Source organism: Sus scrofa, chromosome 7 (assembly GCF_054392235.1).
Source record: "Sus scrofa isolate SSC_HxYL_T2T_F1_AM1 chromosome 7, Sscrofa_HxYL_maternal_Yorkshire_Landrace_v2.0, whole genome shotgun sequence".
Taxonomy (NCBI): Eukaryota; Metazoa; Chordata; class Mammalia; order Artiodactyla; family Suidae; genus Sus; species Sus scrofa.
Genome location: NC_139389.1, coordinates 15,622,345 through 15,639,865, shown reverse-complemented (window position 1 = coordinate 15,639,865; position 17,521 = coordinate 15,622,345). Strand labels below are relative to the sequence as shown.

Below are 17,521 nucleotides of genomic sequence, written 5' to 3'. Positions count from 1 at the left end.
AGTGTCTGGTCCAGGATTAGAAAATGGATGCCTTCACTCAGACTCCAGGTGTATTTGGCAATGACTATCAATTTTTAAATATTTCCCAGAATCCTGTGATTCGCTTCTAACACTGGCATGTCTCTGTGCCATTAGTTACTTGATAAGTATTACAGCAGGGGAATCTTGGCAGTAGTTGGCAAGCTTAGCTTTTGCTCTGGAAAAAAACAAACAAACAAACAAACAAAAAATGGTTTCCATAAACAGCAAGGTCCTACTGGATAGCATGGGCAACTGTATTCACTATCCTGAGATAAAGCATAATGGAAAAGAATATTAAAAAGAATGTACACGCAGGTGTAACTGAATCTCTTTGCTGTACAGCAGAAATTGACACGGCATTGTAACTCAACTCTATGTCAGAAAACAGGATGAAAATGAGAAGGGTAGGAAGAAGAAATGACTCATTTTTCATATCATGAAGAAATAAAGTATTCAACCATCAAAAAAAAAAAAAAAAGAAAGAAAGAAAGAAAAGAAAAGAAAAATGCTGTCATGTGGGGTGGCTTTCGAAGTCCATTCATTGAATCAACAGGTTCTGACTGTGGGCACGTTACAGACACACTGTAGGGACGTTCCTTTTTCACATGTGCAGGTGCCCTCTGCTGCGCCTCCTCTTCCCCATAGAATTTGTGTCCCTGGAACCCAGGAGCAGCAGGCAATAACTTCTGCCTTGGACTGTGGAATGGGCTGATTTAAACATAAAACAAATAGAAAAACCACAATAGGAGAAAGGAAGTTGCATCTTGGTTTAGTGGGCTTTTGAGGTGAGTCATTTTTTTTTGTTAACACTTGTACCACTGAAAAGATTTTTTTTTTTTAAATCTTTTTGTCTTTTTAGGGCCGCACCCATAGCATATGGAAGTTCCCAGGCTAGAGGTCGAATCGGGGCTGTAGCCACTGGCCTGCTTATGCCACAGCCACAGCCATAGCAATGCTGGATTGGAGCCGTATCTGTGGCCTACACCACAGCTCATGGCAACACCAGATCCTTAACCCACTGAGCAAGGACAGAGATTGAACCCACATCCTCATGGATGCTAGTCGGGTTCATTAACCACTGAGCCACAACAGGAACTCCCTGAAAAGATTAACTGATACACTCTAGAGGACTAATGGGTTACATATAAAACCCCCAAAGAATTTCCCCTTTACATGGAGAGAGAGTAGCTTTAATGCCCAGTTGTACATTTGAGAACCTTTCGGACACTGCAGGATGTAAGGCTTGTGAGTGACACCCAGGGCCAACCAACCTGCTCATCAGGGACTTAGAGAAGCTGGCATCAGAGAGAAGGGGAGGAGAGAGGTCAGGTGGTAACATGGTGGCAGACAAGCTGAGCTTTCAGGGCAAGAAAGCAAAAGTGAAAAAATAAAGTTTTATAGAAAGCAGACATTTTAGGGTAATGCCTCAGAAACCCTTCCCAAGTTTCACAAGAAATCCCACTGTTGTGTTTCACTGTGTTGTAGGGTCTTTATTAGTGTTCATCTGGGTAGTGACTCTGGGCTAATAATTCTTTTTCTTTTCTTTTCTTTTTTGCCTTTCCTGTAGTCTGTGAAAGTTCTTGGGCCAGGGATCAAAGCCAAGTCACAGCTTCGACCTGCAGCAAAGACAACACCAGATCCTTAACCACTGGGCCACCAGGGAATTCCAGGGCTGGTAATTTTTTCTTTTCTTTTCTTTCTTTTTTTTTTTTTTTGCCACACCTGTGACATATGGAAGTTCCTGGGCTAGGGACTGAATCTGAGCCACAGCTGTGACCTATGCCACAACTGGGGGCAACACCAGATCCCTTAACCCACTGTGCTGGGTAGGGGATGGAACCTGCACTGCCCAGAGACAGTGCCAGATACTTAACCTGCTGCACCACAGCCGGGACTTCCAAGGGCTGGTAATTCTAGGTGGTGGGTTAGACTGTTAAAAAAAGTTTCAATGTTTCTAATATATATTAAATAGCTTTGGAAGCTGTCCAGTTCTACCCAATTTTGTAGTGAATAATTACGAGGCTCTTTATCATCTTTGAAATGGAGTAAAAACTGCTGGTAAATGCCAGTACCTCTTCTGCATCTTACTTTGGGACTGCTTAAAGCTTCAGCTTGAAAAAAAAAAATTAGCTTTAAACCACAGCACTGCTCTGTATTAATCCTACAGCAAACAAAAACAAAACGCACATGCCGTCACACTCAAGCTCCAAATATCTCTTTGTCAATGACCCTTGTGATGCTGTTGGGCTACTTGATACGTGTTGCATTTATATGTGTCTTTTTCAATAGGTAATATGTTTAAAAACTTTTCTCCGAAGAACCTAAGCTTCAGAGTCTCCATGTAAGAGGAAGCAGTGTCTGCGCTACAGCTAATTTCTCTTCGGGGGCCTGTCTGGCTGTATTATTTTTATTAATGAAAAAATATGTTCATGGGGTCTTAAAGGGGACCAGCTTTTAGCGGAGGAGATGGTTTTGAAGACTTCTCTCTGTCCCTGCCTCCAGACGTCTTCATGCTGCTCTTAGAACTTACCAGATAAGGGGCTTTGCTGTGAACTCTCTTTCCTGACTGTCTTCTTAAATGAAACATCCAGGGTGAATTTATTTGCCCCTCCTGGATGTCACTGCCCCTCTTCTGGCATGTACCTGTCATGTCAGATGTGAAAAGAGAAATGGAGGGAATTTTAAAAATAGTAACTAACTTTTTTTTTTTTTTTTTTGGTCTTTTTGCTATTTCTTTGGGCCGCTCTTGTGGCATATGGAGGTTCCCAGGCTAGGGGTCGAATCGGAGCTGTAGCCACTCGCCTACGCCAGAGCCACAGCAACGCGAGATCCGAGCCGCGTCTGCAACCTACACCACAGTTCACAGCAACGCCGGATCGTTAACCCACTGAGCAAGGGCAGGGACCGAACCCGCAACCTCATGGTTCCTAGTCGGATTCGTTAACCACTGCGCCACGACGGGAACTCCTAACTTTTTTTTTGTTTTGGAAATTCCTCTCCATAATTGGCTACTTGGTATTATTTTTATTCAGTGTGGATCCTGCGAGTGGAACAGTTTTCAAACACTCTGGATTTCCTCAAGATACTCACAAGAAGCAGTTCTTCTTTCTTGAGCCCCAAGTCACCCCTCAGTGTTGCACACAGCAGGGCATGGTGTTCTGTGCATGATGCCAGGAGTGGCCATCTGGAGGTGACCAGTGTGGCCGTGCCACACACATTGCTATAAATTGGTGGACTGGGCATCTGGACAGCTGTTACTTTTTTTATCCCATTTCTCCCTCAGATGTCTTAATTTTTCTCTTTAGAGCATAGAAAACATTAACTGTACTGAGGCTTAGTTTTTATCCAAGAGCAGGTGCATCCTTACCTCCTGGAAGAGATGGTCCACTGAGATCCATGGGCATTGCATGTATATATACGTCTTTCTCAGACCACAGTGGATCTGGATGGTACCACAAGCCTTGCGATTAGTACCATCACACATTTTTTTAGGTACTGTCCTATTCCCCCCCCCCCCCTTATTTTGGTAAAACATGCAACTCTGCAGAAATCCTGACTGTTATTATTAGTCTCATTCTTCATTTGAATCTGAAAAGGCCCCAGTAAGTAGCTGGTCCCAGGTTACTGGGGCCAACCAGGTGGCCTGTGGGGCTTGGCCCACAGGATGGAGAGGGAGCTGCTTTTCCCGGGCCAGGTGCATGCTGGGATGTGTAGGACAGGTCCCTTGGGTATTGAGAAGAGGTGGGTGGAGTGTGTGGGAACTCCTCAGGCTAGGTTGGCCTTTGCTTTTCAGCTCTAGAGAACAAAGAAACCAAGCAGTCTTCTGATCAGCAAAACCTGGGTATCATTTTGCTTTTATTTACATAGCTGAGATCTAGAAAGCCAAGAAGGGAGCTTAACTAGTTAGAGTCATTCTTTAGAGCTACCAATTGTAGGCTCCACTGAGTGATCCCATCATGGCTGTCTTAATGGTTCTCCTTTCTCTCCTAGATTTTCTTTTTTTTTAAATTTTTATTTATTTATTTTTTTTTATTTTCCCACTGTACAGCAAGGGGGTCAGGTTATCCTTACATGTATACATTACAATTACATTTTTCCCCCCACCCTTTCTTCTGTTGCAACATGAGTATCTAGACATAGTTCTCAATGCTATTCAGCAGGATCTCCTTGTAAATCTATTCTAAGTTGTGTCTGATAAGCCCAAGCTCCCCATCCCTCCCACTCCCTCCCCCTCCCATCAGGCAGCCACAAGTCTCTTCTCCAAGTCCATGATTTTCTTTTCTGAGGAGATGTTCATTTGTGCTGGATATTAGATTCCAGTTATAAGTGATATCATATGGTATTTGTCTTTGTCTTTCTGGCTCATTTCACTCAGGATGAGATTCTCTAGTTCCATCCATGTTGCTGCAAATGGCATTATGTCGTTCCTTTTTATGGCTGAGTAGTATTCCATTGTGTATATATACCACCTCTTCCGAATCCAATCATCTGTCGATGGACATTTGGGTTGTTTCCATGTCCTGGCTCTTGTGAATAGTGCTGCAATGAACACGTGGGTGCACGTGTCTCTTTTAAGTAGAGTTTTGTCCAGATAGATGCCCAAGAGTGGGATTGCGGGGTCATATGGAAGTTCTATGGATAGATTTCTAAGGTACCTCCAAATTGTTCTCCATAGTGGCTGTACCAGTTTACATTCTCACCAACAGTGCAGGAGGGTTCCCTTTTCTCCACAGCCCCTCCAGCACGTGTTATTTGTGGACTTATTAATGATGGCCATTCTGACTGGTGTGAGGTGGTGTCTCATGGTAGTTTTGATTTGCATTTCTCTTATAGTCAGCGATGTTGAACATTTTTTCATGTGTTTGTTGGCCATCTGTATATCTTCTTTGGAGAAATTCTCCTAGATTTTCTTTAGCTTTCCTCTTTATACCTTTTCCCATTCATTCATTCGTTCTATAGAGATTAAATGCTTCTTATGTGCCAGGCACTGTGCTAAATGCCAGGGATCCAAAGAATAATAAGCCACACGGTTTCCGTCCAAGAGACCCTCACATTCTACTGGGAAAAGAGACTTTTTCTAGAGTGTTAATTGTTCACATTCAGCTGCCAATTCTAAGATCTCATCTGAGTTTTAGAAAACAGCCTTGTAAGTAGCAGCAGTTAAACCATATCCTTCTTGGTTTTTTCCCTTCATATTTACTTCCCTTCCCCAACATTTTTGTCTTTCTCCTTTCTCTGTACTTTAAACCTAGTATTTCTAAATATTTACCGACACTGCCTAGCTCTTCATGTAATACGTTTTTAAATTTATCTTCTTTCTGGTCTGTCTCTTCCTAAGTCAAACAAAATTTTTAATCTCTTTTGTGTCTTCCTATTTATGAACAGCCAAATTGTATTTAGACTCCGTTTTAGGGATTTTCCAAAATGAGTCATTAATCATTTCTGCTGAAATGTTTCCATTCCATTTTGGTATCTTTTAAAAACCTGTTTGAATGCTTATGATTATTTTTATGGAATTTTAAGATTTAAATCCTAGATTAACTTTCAGATGTTTTTTCTTGTATGGGAACATAGGTCTAGAAAATACCAGTTTATATTACTCAGAGACCACAAAATTCCAATTTTATGTGACATGGAGGAGAACTTGCCTTTTCTTCATAGAGTCCATCCAGGAAGCTAAACTGTGTTCATATATTTCTATACCTTTTGCCTTTTTCCTGCACTTTTTTGTGAATCCTTTTGTTTAGAAATGTTTCTTAAATATATGGTTGATCATCTATAGGTCTACATTAAGGTTATAATTATATGTATATGTATATTTATGTGTGCATATGCATACAAACATATTGTGCTTTTATGTGTCTGCAGGACTTTTCACTGTAGTTCTCCTGGTAATTTACTTCTCTTGGAACAAGAAAATAGGGCATTTACTAACTGCAGATTTGGAAAGGCAAAAAAGCCTTTTTTTACATTCAGATTTTACATTCTGTTTGGTTTTTAAGAAGAAGAGTTGAAAAAGCAAGGCAGCAGATCCTCCTATGATTTTGGCAGGAGTTCCCATTGTGGCCCAGCAGAAATGAATCTGACTAGGATCCATGAAGATGCAGGTTCGATCCCTGGCCCCGCTCGGTGGGTTAAGGATCCAGCATTGCCGTGAGCTGTGGTTTAGGTCCCAGGCACGGCTCGGATCCTGCATGGCTGTGGCTGTGGCATAGGCTGGCAGCTACAGCTCCAACTCAACCCCTAGCCTGGGAACTTCTATATGTTGCGGATGGGCCCTTAAAAAAAAAAAAAAAAAAAAAAAAAAAAGAAGCAAAACTAAATAATGAATAAATAAACAAGTGACACCTGTAACTCAAAGAAAAACACTTCTGACAAGTCACTCGTGGCCCCCAACAGTCCATCCTTACACATAAGCTTCTAGTAAACTTTTTCTGAATGCCTAATAGAGGCCTGGAACTGTATTCCTTACAGAATGAAGCAGAAGCATGGTCTTTAGATTTCTTTATTACTTTTGCTCTGCCTTTCCTTTAGCTATCTTTTCTTAGGTGACTAACCTCCCTTGCTCCTGAACCTACCATTCATTCATTCGTTCATTCCAAACTTGAGAACCTAATAGATTACAGGCACTATGGACACACTGATTGAAAGGATAGACATGGCCTCTGCCTTCTTCAAGCTCTTTGCCCAGGTCATGAGATTTTTACCACACAGTGTGAGAAGTGCTGTGCCCACAGAAGCTTAGGGTGGTGTGGGAGTGGCAGAAAGAAAGACTTCCTGGAGGAGGTGACTTCTCAGCTGCAGTTAGAAGGATGGAGGAGGAGGCTGGGAAAGCTTGGACATGGTCAGAGACAGGGAGATAAGTTAAATGGCCATTGAAGTCATCCAGGGGAAATAAATGGTGGCCTGAATTAAGGCAGATGTAGCAGGGGAGGTAAAGGGATTTAAGAGAGACTTAGGAGGTAGAATTAATAGAGTGAAGAGATTGATTCTCTGTAGGTGGGTTTAAAAGAGAGGTGCAGTTCTTTGGTGTCTGGCCTGAAGAGTTGGGTGGTTGAAAGGCAAAGAGGACTAGGTGAGGGGGAAGATGATAAGCTGTTAGGGACATGGAGAAATGTAGGCGTCTGTGATTTCTTCAAGGAAGCTTCCAGTAGGTATGGGGGTGTATATATGCCTGGGAATTCAGGAGGAACATCTGGGCTAGAGGATGAAATCTGGAAGTCATCTAACTGGAGGCGCAGGAATAAGAGAGATCCTTTGGCATATGACACAGCATGAGAAGTGACGCTGGCCTGGGATGGCCCCCAGAGGGCACTGTCTTGGCAGGGCCAGGTAGCAGGGGAACAACTCTCAAAGGGGAGGGTTAAGGAGTGATCAGAAAGTTAAAGATAGGAGTTCCCTGGTGGCTCAGTGGGTTAAGAATCCAGTGTTGTCACTGCTGCGGCACAGGTTAAATCCCTGGCCCATGAACTTCTACATGGCTTGCGTGCAACCAAAAAAAGAAAAGAAAAAAAAATTGAAGGCAATCAATCAGGAGAGTTTCGGTGAGCCAAGAGGAAGGAGCAGAGTAGAATGTGCAGCGTTACATGTTGCCCAGAGCTCATGGCAAGCAAAGACTAGGTATGGTTCACTGGCTTTAGCAAATAAGGAGGTAATTGGTGACTTAGAGCAGTTATTTGGGAGTATTCAGGAAATGTCATGATTTATGGCATGAAGTGGGGGTTGAGAAATAAAGTATGATTTTAGAGGTTCTTTGTAATTAAAAATTTTAAATACAAATCCTTCACCCTGCTCATCCCTATGATTCTATAGGTGGGAGAATTAAGAAGCACCCAAGAAAATCTTGCTTTCTTACTATTGGAACATTTTTTAACCTATAGTTGGTAACTTGTTTCCTATGTTTGGAAGCTGTTGTCTTGTTTCCTGTTGAGTAGGCTAAGGGCTTTTTTTTTTTTTGGTCCAAATTGGAGTTTCCCTTTTACAATAAACACATATTTTACAGAAGGTGATTACATGATAGGAACTAAAAATAGTTTAGTTCCTAGGGACATCCAGGCAGAATCCCAGATATTCCTATTTTGATGATCCCTGGTTGTACAATGGCCCACCAGGCTTTGGGTTTCTCCATGAGTGGAATTGTGACATTTATGTTGTATCCTATCTGGCCCCATAGAGCAATATTTTATGAAAGCTAAATGGTGATAGGTTTTGTTTTCAACTTAAACAAAATTAAAATTAATTGTTTCAAGATTTTTGAGAATTTCATAATAGTCTGAGATAATTGGTCACACCCTAGGGTGTTGCATAAGAAAATATAGCCCTGGTTTTGCATTTTTCCATTGTCCCCAAAGATATCACTCTCTGTAGCATCTTAAATAGGAAGTAGTATTATGAGTGATGGGAAAGTGGGGCTGTGTATGGAGGGTACTTTCTTTGGAGTGGTTAGTTTTTGCTTAAGTCCACTAGGAAAGAAATTGTTCAAGTCAGGTTTTTTGTTTAGGAGGCAGCATAGGTTGTTGGGGAAAGAGGTGACTTGGGAGTCTGTTTTCCTTTCTCTTGTTAAATGGCCTTATTTAACCTCTCCGTTTTACCCACTGGGAAAACACTGATGATATTTGTATTTACTGCCTCCCTAGTGACATGAACAACCAAATACAGTTCCTGCTTGTGTGTGCATGCGTGCGTGCATGTGTATATACCTTTTTTTCATAAGAAAGACAACGCCAACCAAAAAAAAAAAAAAAAAAAGGAGTTCCCGTCGTGGCGCAGTGGTTAACGAATCCGACTAGGAACCATGAGGTTGCGGGTTCGGTCCCTGCCCTTGCTCAGTGGGTTAACGATCCGGCGTTGCCGTGAGCTGTGGTGTAGGTTGCAGACGCGGCTCGGATCCCGCGTTGCTGTGACTCTGGCGGAGGCTGGTGGCTACAGCTCCGATTCGACCCCTAGCCTGGGAACCTCCATATGCCACGGGAGCGGCCCAAGAAATAGCAACAACAACAACAAAAAAACAAAAGACAAAAAAAAAAAAAAAAAAGAAAGACAATGCTGTAGTATAATCAGATACTCCATACTGGTTGGTCTTATATTTCTTGATTAATTCTGCTATTTCAAATGTGTAATGTCTAAGAATTTTTAAATAATGAGATTCAAACAAATATTAGAGTGGAGTTCCCTTTGTGGCTCAGTGGGTTAAGAACCTGACATCAGGTCTGTGAGGATGCAGGTTCGCTCCCTGGTCTTTCTCAGTAGGTTAAGGATCTGGCTTTGCCACATGCTGTGGTGTAGGTCGCAAATGAGGTTTGGATCTGGTGTTGCCATGGCTGTGGCATAGGCCCCAGTTGTAGCTCTGATTCAGCCCCTGGCCCGGGATCTTCCATATGCCACAGATGTGGCCATAAAAAGAAAAAAAAGAAGAGAAAGAAAAAAAAATGTTAGAGTAGTGAATGTGACCTTATTAAAGCACAGTCATAAAACTCAATTGAATCTCATTTGGGAAAGAAGATGGGCTAATTGCATTTTTACATTTAGGACAGGTATCTGACTATATAGGAGCTTATTATGCATTTGGTTGGCTGTCAGTGATTTAGGGTCCATCATTTATATGGTTTTTACTAAAGGATGTGCAGAGAAATTGATCAACTCTAATTAGTACATTTGAGCTATTCTCCTTGCTACTGTGTTGGGTAAACAGCTTGACAGAAAATAAAAGAGGTGATATTTAGCACCCTTTGAGTGTTTCACACTGGATGGGCACTGTGCTAATCACTTTACATATATTAACTCATTTAATCCTGTGAGGGTTTGGTTATATTATTATACTTATTTTACAGAAGAATTGGCATACAGGTTAGATAACTAGCTCAAGGTGTATAGCTGGGGGTGAGTTAGGGTGGGATTCAGTCCTCAGCCATCTGATTCTGGAACCTGAGCTTTTTTTTTTTTTTTTTTTTTTTTTTTTTTTTTGGTGGGGAGTCCACTCCTGCAGCGTATAGAAGTTCCTAGGATAGGGTTTGAATCTGAGCTGTAGCTGCTGGCCTATACCACAGTCACAGCAATGCAGGATCTGAGCCATGTCTGTGTCCTACACCACAGCTCATGGAGATACGGAGATACGGGATCCTTAACCCACTGAGCAAGACTACGGATCAAACCCGCATCCTCATGGACACCAGTGGGGTCTGTTACTACTGAGCCACAACGGGAACTCCCCTGATCCTGAGCTCTTAGTTCTATGCTCTGCTAGCTCTCTTTAGTCTGCCTTCCCTATCTGCAGATCTGCAGGTTCTCTGTGGACAGAACCTGAGGAGAAGGAGGGCTGACTACATTTGGCCATTTTGAACAGGGGGTTGAGCATCCATGGGCTTTGGTATCTGCTAGCATCCTAGAACCCGTCCCCACAGATACTGAGGGATTAAATCTGAGTGCTTAATTCATCTGCCCTTTTTTACAGTAGTGACAATGTTAGTCTAGTGGCTAATAACTTCACTGGCTAAAGGCTAATGATAAATGAAAAGATGCTCAAGCAGTAGTCAGGAGAATGCAAGTTGAAATTCATGTACTACCAGTCCTCCACCTGATTGGAAAAATTAAACAGATTTATAGCATCCACTGCTGGTGAGGGGTAAAGGACACATACTCATATGTAACTGGTGGGATGGTAGGAGTGAAAAATTGCTGCAGGGGTTCCCACTGGGGCTCAGTGGTAACTAATCAGAATTAGTATCCATGAGGATGCAGGTTTGCTCCCTGGCCCCGCTCAGTGGGTTAAGGATCCAGCGTTACTGTGAGTGCAGTGTAGGTCACAGACGTGGCTCCGATCCCAGTTGCTGTGGTTGTGGTGTAGGCTGGCAACTACAGCTCCAATTCGACCCTTAGCCTGGGAACTTCCATATGCCATGGCGGGTGTGGCCCTAAAAAGACCAAAAAAATAAAAATAAAAAAGTAGTTGTGAATATTGAAGGAGTTATACATGCAGATGGACTTAGGGCAGTGCCTGAGATATAGTTAGCACCCTAAGGGCTATTTATTATTATTATTGTTATTATCATCATCATCAATTTAACTGACTAATGGCAGAATTAATTCTAATGGGGAAATGGGCGACAGCATGTTTGTGGACAAGATTTTTCAGGATTCCTCAAATGGTCCTAAATTCTCTTCAGTCTTCCCTGTATACTGCGCCAAGGATATGATTTATGGGGTGGAAGGCACGCTGGAGGAAGAGCCTTAAAAGATATCATCTACTTATTTCAAGGATTTTCTTCGCCGTGGCTAAAGAGATGGCATAAATATTTCTCTCTTGTATCCACTGGAGCCAGTTTTTAAAGGGTTTTAAGTGTAAATCACAATGAATACATGACATGATATTTACAGAATAAGGTCAGCTACAGGCCTTCTTGTACAGTTTAAACTCAAACCAAGTATCCAGAATTCTTTTCTGCAAAGTCGAAGAGGGATTATCTCATTCCAGAGGGACTGGGTGGCTTGCTCTGAGCTAGTGGATGGAGGCTTGTCATGTGAGTGTGAAAACTCAGGGAGAAGGTGTGTGTGAGCCTCAAAGAAGAGGTGCTGCGGGAGTTCATTGTGGTGCATTGGGTCAAGGATTGGTGTTGTCACTGCAGCAGCTTGGGTCGCTGCCCTGATGTGGGTTTAAGCCCTGGCCCAGAACTTCCACATGCCTCCCCTGGGCCCCTCACCCAGCATCCCCCTAAAAAAGAGAGTTCTTGGAAAGGACTTTGAACAGCTTCATTCAGGGCTCCCCCAGAGAGGCAACGACAGGCAATGGATAAGCATCTCGCTTTTACTCATGGTGCTGCCCTATAGCTGAGTGTTTGGGGGCCATTTACTTTGAGTCTCAGCTTTGTCAGCAGTCCTTGAGGGCTGTGGGAAGATTAAATGAGATAGTAGATGTGAAATATTTAGAATAACAGCCAATTGGAAGTTTCCGTTGTGGCTCAGTGTTAACCAGCCTTTCTAGTATCCATGAGGATGTGGGTTCGATCCCTGGCCTTACTTAGTGGGCTAAGGATCCAGTGTTGCCATGAGTTGTGGAGTAGGTCGCAGATGTAACTCGGATCCCATGATGCTGGGGCCGTGGTATAGGCCGGCAGCTGTGCTCTGATTGGACCCCTATCCTGGGAACTGCCATATGCTGCAGGTGTGGCCCTAAAAACAAAGTGAAGCAAGACAAAAAACCCAAAAACATAATCTTTGTGGAGGTCAGTAAATGCACATGCTCAATAAATGCCAGTTATTCTTACTTAAAACGTATATGTTTGAAACAAAGTTTAAAGGATTCATGGACTTTCTCAACACATGTAAACCCATTATTGGCTAATGGGCGTTGTCATAAGTGGGAGCAGAGAGGCAGGGGCAGGAGCTGGGAAGCCCTCGCACTAACTGTTGGTAGTGGGCTGAGAGGTAACCTCCAGGTGAGGAGGGGGCTCCTGCTTTTGCTAAGACTCACAGTGTCCCTCATAGTTTGGTTGGGGTCTTGCTAACTTCCCAAGGAAAATGAAGTCTGTTTCATTCCATGTCTTTGAGGATTTTTATTGGGAAGTATTATAGGCCAAATTGTGTTCCCCCCAAATCCAAGCCCTAACCCCCAGTGTCTGAGAATAGGACGGTATTTGGAGAAGGCGTCTTTAAAGAACTAAGTTAAATGAGGTCATTAAACTGGGTCCTAATCCAGTGACCCATGACCTTATAAACAGAGGAACTTTGTGTGTTCCCATCATGGCTCCGTGGAAATGAATCTGACTAGCATCCACGAGGACAAAGGTTCGATCCCTGGCTTCATTCAGTGGGTTAAGGATTGGGCGTTGCCTTGAGCTATGGTGTAGGTCGCAGACTCAGCTCAGATCCCACTTTGCTGTGGCTGTGGCATAGGCTGGCAGCTGCCCTCCGATTCGACCCCTAGCCTGGGAACTTCCATGTGCTGTGGGTATGGCCCTCAAAAGACCAAAAAAAAAAAAAAAAAAGAGAGGAAATTAAATGCAGACATGGATCAGGGGAGGACCACATGAAGACACAGGGGAAGACAACTGTCTACAAGCCAAGGAGAGAGCCCTCAGAAGAAACCGTCTCTGCTGACATTTGAATTTGCAGCCTCCAGAATTGTGAGACAATGAAGTTCTGTTGTTTAAGTGCCGCTCCCCCTCTCAGCCTGTGGGACTTTGACACGGCAGCCCGAGCAAATTAGTACAGGCAACTATTAAATTCTCCCCAAGTGACCGTATTTCTGGGGAGAATGTTTGAGGTTGAGGGGAAGTGATACAATATAATGAGTGAGGACTCAAGCCAGGTTTTAAACCATGGCTCAGTCACTCACCAGCTTTGTGAATTCAGCCATTGTATTTAACTGGGTTTTTTTGTTTGTTTGTTTGTTTGTTTGTTTTCCCTTTTCCTCCTGTGTAAACTGGGAGTAAGCTGTTTCATAAAGTTGGGAAGCTGAAATGGCATCATTTATGTGCAGTTTATCACTGTGCCTGACACTTGGTAAGCATTCACCAAACAGCGTGTATTGTTTTGAGGAGATAGAATAGCATTTAGAGGTTTGGTTATAAATTACACCCATCGACTATCAGTCTTAAATTGTATTTGCTCATCTGCGGGCTTGGAAAACATTGGCTTTTTGCAGATTTAAAAGCATTTCTTGCTGACATTCCAAGGAGTTTGGAATTAAAGGATAACAAGGATGTCTTTTAAAAGTGCAGAGGAACTAAGGAGTATGATACAGACCCGTTTTGTTCTGTGGTACCGAAAGGAATAGCATTTTTCATATATTTTGCAGGCCACATTGATTTGTGGGAGGCAATGCAAAAGAGAGAATACTATTTGTGGAGGAGGAAAGGCTTGCCTTTAAATAAGGAATTGTTTAATTAGATTGGTTTTGTCTTGAAACGTATAAGGCAGTGTTGCTGAGAAAAACATTCCAGGCCTGGACAGTTGCCTATGCAGCCTTGGTGAACCACTGGTAAATCACTGTAGGAGGTGAAATAATTTTGAATTGTTAATATTTGCTGTTTGTTAAAAATAGCCTGCTTGCATCTCTTCATTAGGAGAAAGGCAGTGCTTTGAGCTCCTAGCAAAGTTCTTTTTTTAGGGGAAGATCATGAAGGTCACGGCACAGAAATCCCCAAGTAATGACTTTTCCGCAGTGCACAAGAGCAGAAAGATTGGAAACTTACATGTGAAAATTGCAGCCCAGTCTGATTGGGCTTTGGTGAAATAAATCAAACCCTTGGGCACGTGTTTGATTTCCTTGTGGTGATTTTGAAATCTTGCGAGAGAGGAGGAAACTGAGCTTTTGCTGAATCCCAGTTATGTCAGGCTCGATTGTGCTGAAGAATCTGATCGAAACGGCTGTGCTGGGAGTTCTTATTGTGGCTCAACAGTAACGAACCTGACTAGTGTCCATGAGGATGTGGGTTTGATCCCTGGCCTCACTCAGCAGGTTCAGGATCCGGCGTTGCCATGAGTTGCGGTGTAGGTCACAGATGCAACTCGGATCTGGCATTGCTGTGGCTGTGATGAAGGCTGGTAGCTGCAGCTCCAATTCTGCCCCTAGCCTGGGAACTTTCATATGCATAAAAAAGACAAAAAAAAAAAAAAAAAAAAGAGAGAGAGAAAGAGCTGTGCTGTCCCGTTTCTTTATGTAGAAATGCCTGCCCAGTCCTTTCCTTGTGGAAGGTGTGTTGTTGGATGTCATGAACAGAAGTACAGCTTTCTTTCTTGCTCTGGAGAGGGCATCAGAGAAACGTCAGAACTTGGCACATTTGGGGAGTTCTTGTCAGGGCTCAGTGGAAACAAATTTGACTAGTATCCATGAGAACACAGGTTCGATCCCTGGCCTTGCTCCGGGGGTTAAGGATCCGGCATTGCCGTGAGCTGTGGTGTAGGCCGTGGCTCAGACCCTGAGTTGCTATGGCTGTGGTGTAGGCCGGTGGCTACAGCTCCTATTGCCCTCTGGCCTGGGAACCTCCATATGCTGAGGGTTTGGCCCTAGAAAGACAAAAAACAATCGAACAAAACTTCACACACTTTCCTTTTAAATTTAGTGAAAATATATTAAATATAAATGTGCCTATTTTCATCTTCTTTGTCCATCCCTAGGGTTACTCTTGAGATTTTGCTGCCTGTAAAAAGTGTGTTTTTATTCAAGGTGAAGCTTTTTACATATTGACTTGTATTTATGCCTATTTCCTCCCTAAATTTTATTTCTAGTAGCTACTATTAAAGACAACCCTGAGGATAGAGTAAGTAGAATTCAAGAAGGATGGTTATGTGTTTCTTAGAGTGCCCTGATTGTGTGTGGGAGACGTGTATGTGTGTGGGGTGTGTGCGTGTATATATAAGAAGTTCTTATGGAAATTATAATTATAAATTGAAAAAAAATTCCTGTCATCCTCATCAAAGAGCCACATTCCATTTTACATATTATCTCTGCCTTTTTCCATATGCCAGTATTTTTTCAAATATAGTTGTACATGTCCAAACAATTTAATATTCTCCTTTTTATTAATTATAGCACGTGTTTTCCATTTTCTTACAGGTGCTTTTTAATGCTCATTTTTAAACAATTATGCTGAATGGGTTTACCATTAATTACTATCCCTCTATTATCCTAAATATGTAGGCAGATTTTGCTTCATTTTGTCTTGTAAATAATGCCTTGACATTTTTTTTCAGCATTAAGCTTTTCATTATCCAATGAATACATTTCCAGGAATTGGTCAAAAGTATGGCTTGTAGCAAATACCATTGTATTCCTTTCAAATAGGATTATAAAGCAAAGAGCATCCCTTAGCTGTTTTATATGTTAATCAGTGGCTTTACTAGTTATCGAACTTTTAGTTTCCTTCTTATGACTAGAAATACTACTGAGGTGTACTTTATTGTGTGTACAAATGTTGTGCACATTTCTAATAGAGGTAATAAGAGTGGGTTTAAAATTTACAGCCACAGACATGTATTCAAAAAATGGAACCTTTAAAATTTCTCCCTACTAAACCTAATTTAGCTTTCCAGCTAAACTGCCAGTTTTGGGGAGTTCCTGTCATGGCTCAGTGGGTTAAGAACCTGGCTAGTATCCATGAAGACTCAGGTTTGATCCCTGGCCTCCCTAAGTGGGTTAAGGATCCAGCATTGCGGTGAGCTGAGGTGTAGGCTGCAGATGTGGCTCGGATTTGGCATTGCTGTGGCTGTGGTATAGGTCGGCAGCTGCAGCTCTGATTCAATCCCTAGCCTGGCAATTTCCATATGCCAAGGGGGTGGCCCTAAAAAGGCAAAAACAAACAAACAAAAAACACAAAACACCAAAACAACTCAAATAATAATAATTTTTTTAAAATGCCAGTTTTAGGCAGCTTACCTCCCATTTAAGGTGGGTTATGTTAAAGGTTTGTCTCCCTCTGCACCTGGGAATGAGCTGCAGCCCTTTGTGCCTTCAGTGGACATTGGATCCCTTTCCCATTGGGACCTTGCTGGCCTCTGCTCAAGAGGAGCCCATCACTGTGGTCCTCTATAGAGTGCTTGTCTGCAGGGCTGGCCATCTCCCCGGGCTACATTCTGGGAAGCGAGGCAAGCATCTCTTTTACTGTGATACCTGCATCCTTCCTCCAGGCTTCTCTTGGTACCCCATCCATCTCGATGGTCTCAGCACCGTTATGCTGACCCCTTTGCCCCCTTGTCTAAGTGCTAGTCCTTCCCCACTGAATCCCTCCTTCAACTCACTGGCCAAACTGTTTATCAACTTTTGCGCCCCAAATACCTCTCACATGACTAAGAGTTTTTCTTCCCTCTGGGATTATGATAGAAACTCCATGCTTTAAATTCTTCAGTTTTGCTCTTATCTGTGAAGTTAAACTTTCAGCATTAAAAAAGGAAAAAAGAAATCTGTCCTTAATTTCTGGAGACTGCCTTGACTTTCAGATTTCCCTCTGCTGCTAGAAAACTCAGAAATTGACTCTTTTCATCCCAGGCTGCATTGCCTTTCCCTGTGGAAGAAAGGGCACCTGGAAAGACTCAGGCAGCTGCCTAAGTGATGGGTGGAAAAGGAAATCCATCCAAGGGCAGCAGGGTGGAGCCTGGGGAAGCCAGTCTTAACAGCTCAACAGTGGTAATCCCATATGGAGTTTAATCTGTGCGCCATGTGTGTTTTAATTTAGTGGTTATAGAATAGTATTAATTGCAAGTGTTTATCAGTGTTGGGACTGTTTCGAGTAATCTTCTACATTAGCTTCTTTAGTCTTCAAAACAACCCTGTGTGGGAGTTCCCGTCATGGCTCAGCAATAACGAACCCGACTAGTACCCATGAGGACACAGGCTCAATCCCTGGCCTCACTCAGTGGGTTAAGGATCTGGCGTTGCCATGAGCCGTGGCACAGGTTGCAGACGCAGCTCGGATCCTGTGTCGCTGTGGCTGTGTTGACAGCTACAGCTCTGATTTATTTGACTCCCAGCTTGGGAACTTCCATATGCTTGGGTGCAGACCTAAAA

At 42.8% G+C, this 17,521-nt stretch overlaps 1 protein-coding gene across 27 annotated transcripts in view; it reads left to right on the top strand.

Moving 5' to 3' along the window:
- Positions 1-17,521, top strand: part of MBOAT1 (membrane bound O-acyltransferase domain containing 1) — a 112,542-nt gene that overhangs the window by 36,148 nt on the left and 58,873 nt on the right. For 6 of the 27 annotated variants that reach the window (XM_084967520.1, XM_084967514.1, XM_084967518.1 and 3 more), the window contains one exon: positions 1,589-1,696. The exons of the other annotated variants lie outside the window; for them this stretch is intronic. The gene's annotated coding sequence lies outside the window, so the exon portion shown is untranslated. The remainder of the gene's footprint in view (positions 1-1,588; positions 1,697-17,521) is intronic. 27 annotated transcript variants of the gene reach the window in all.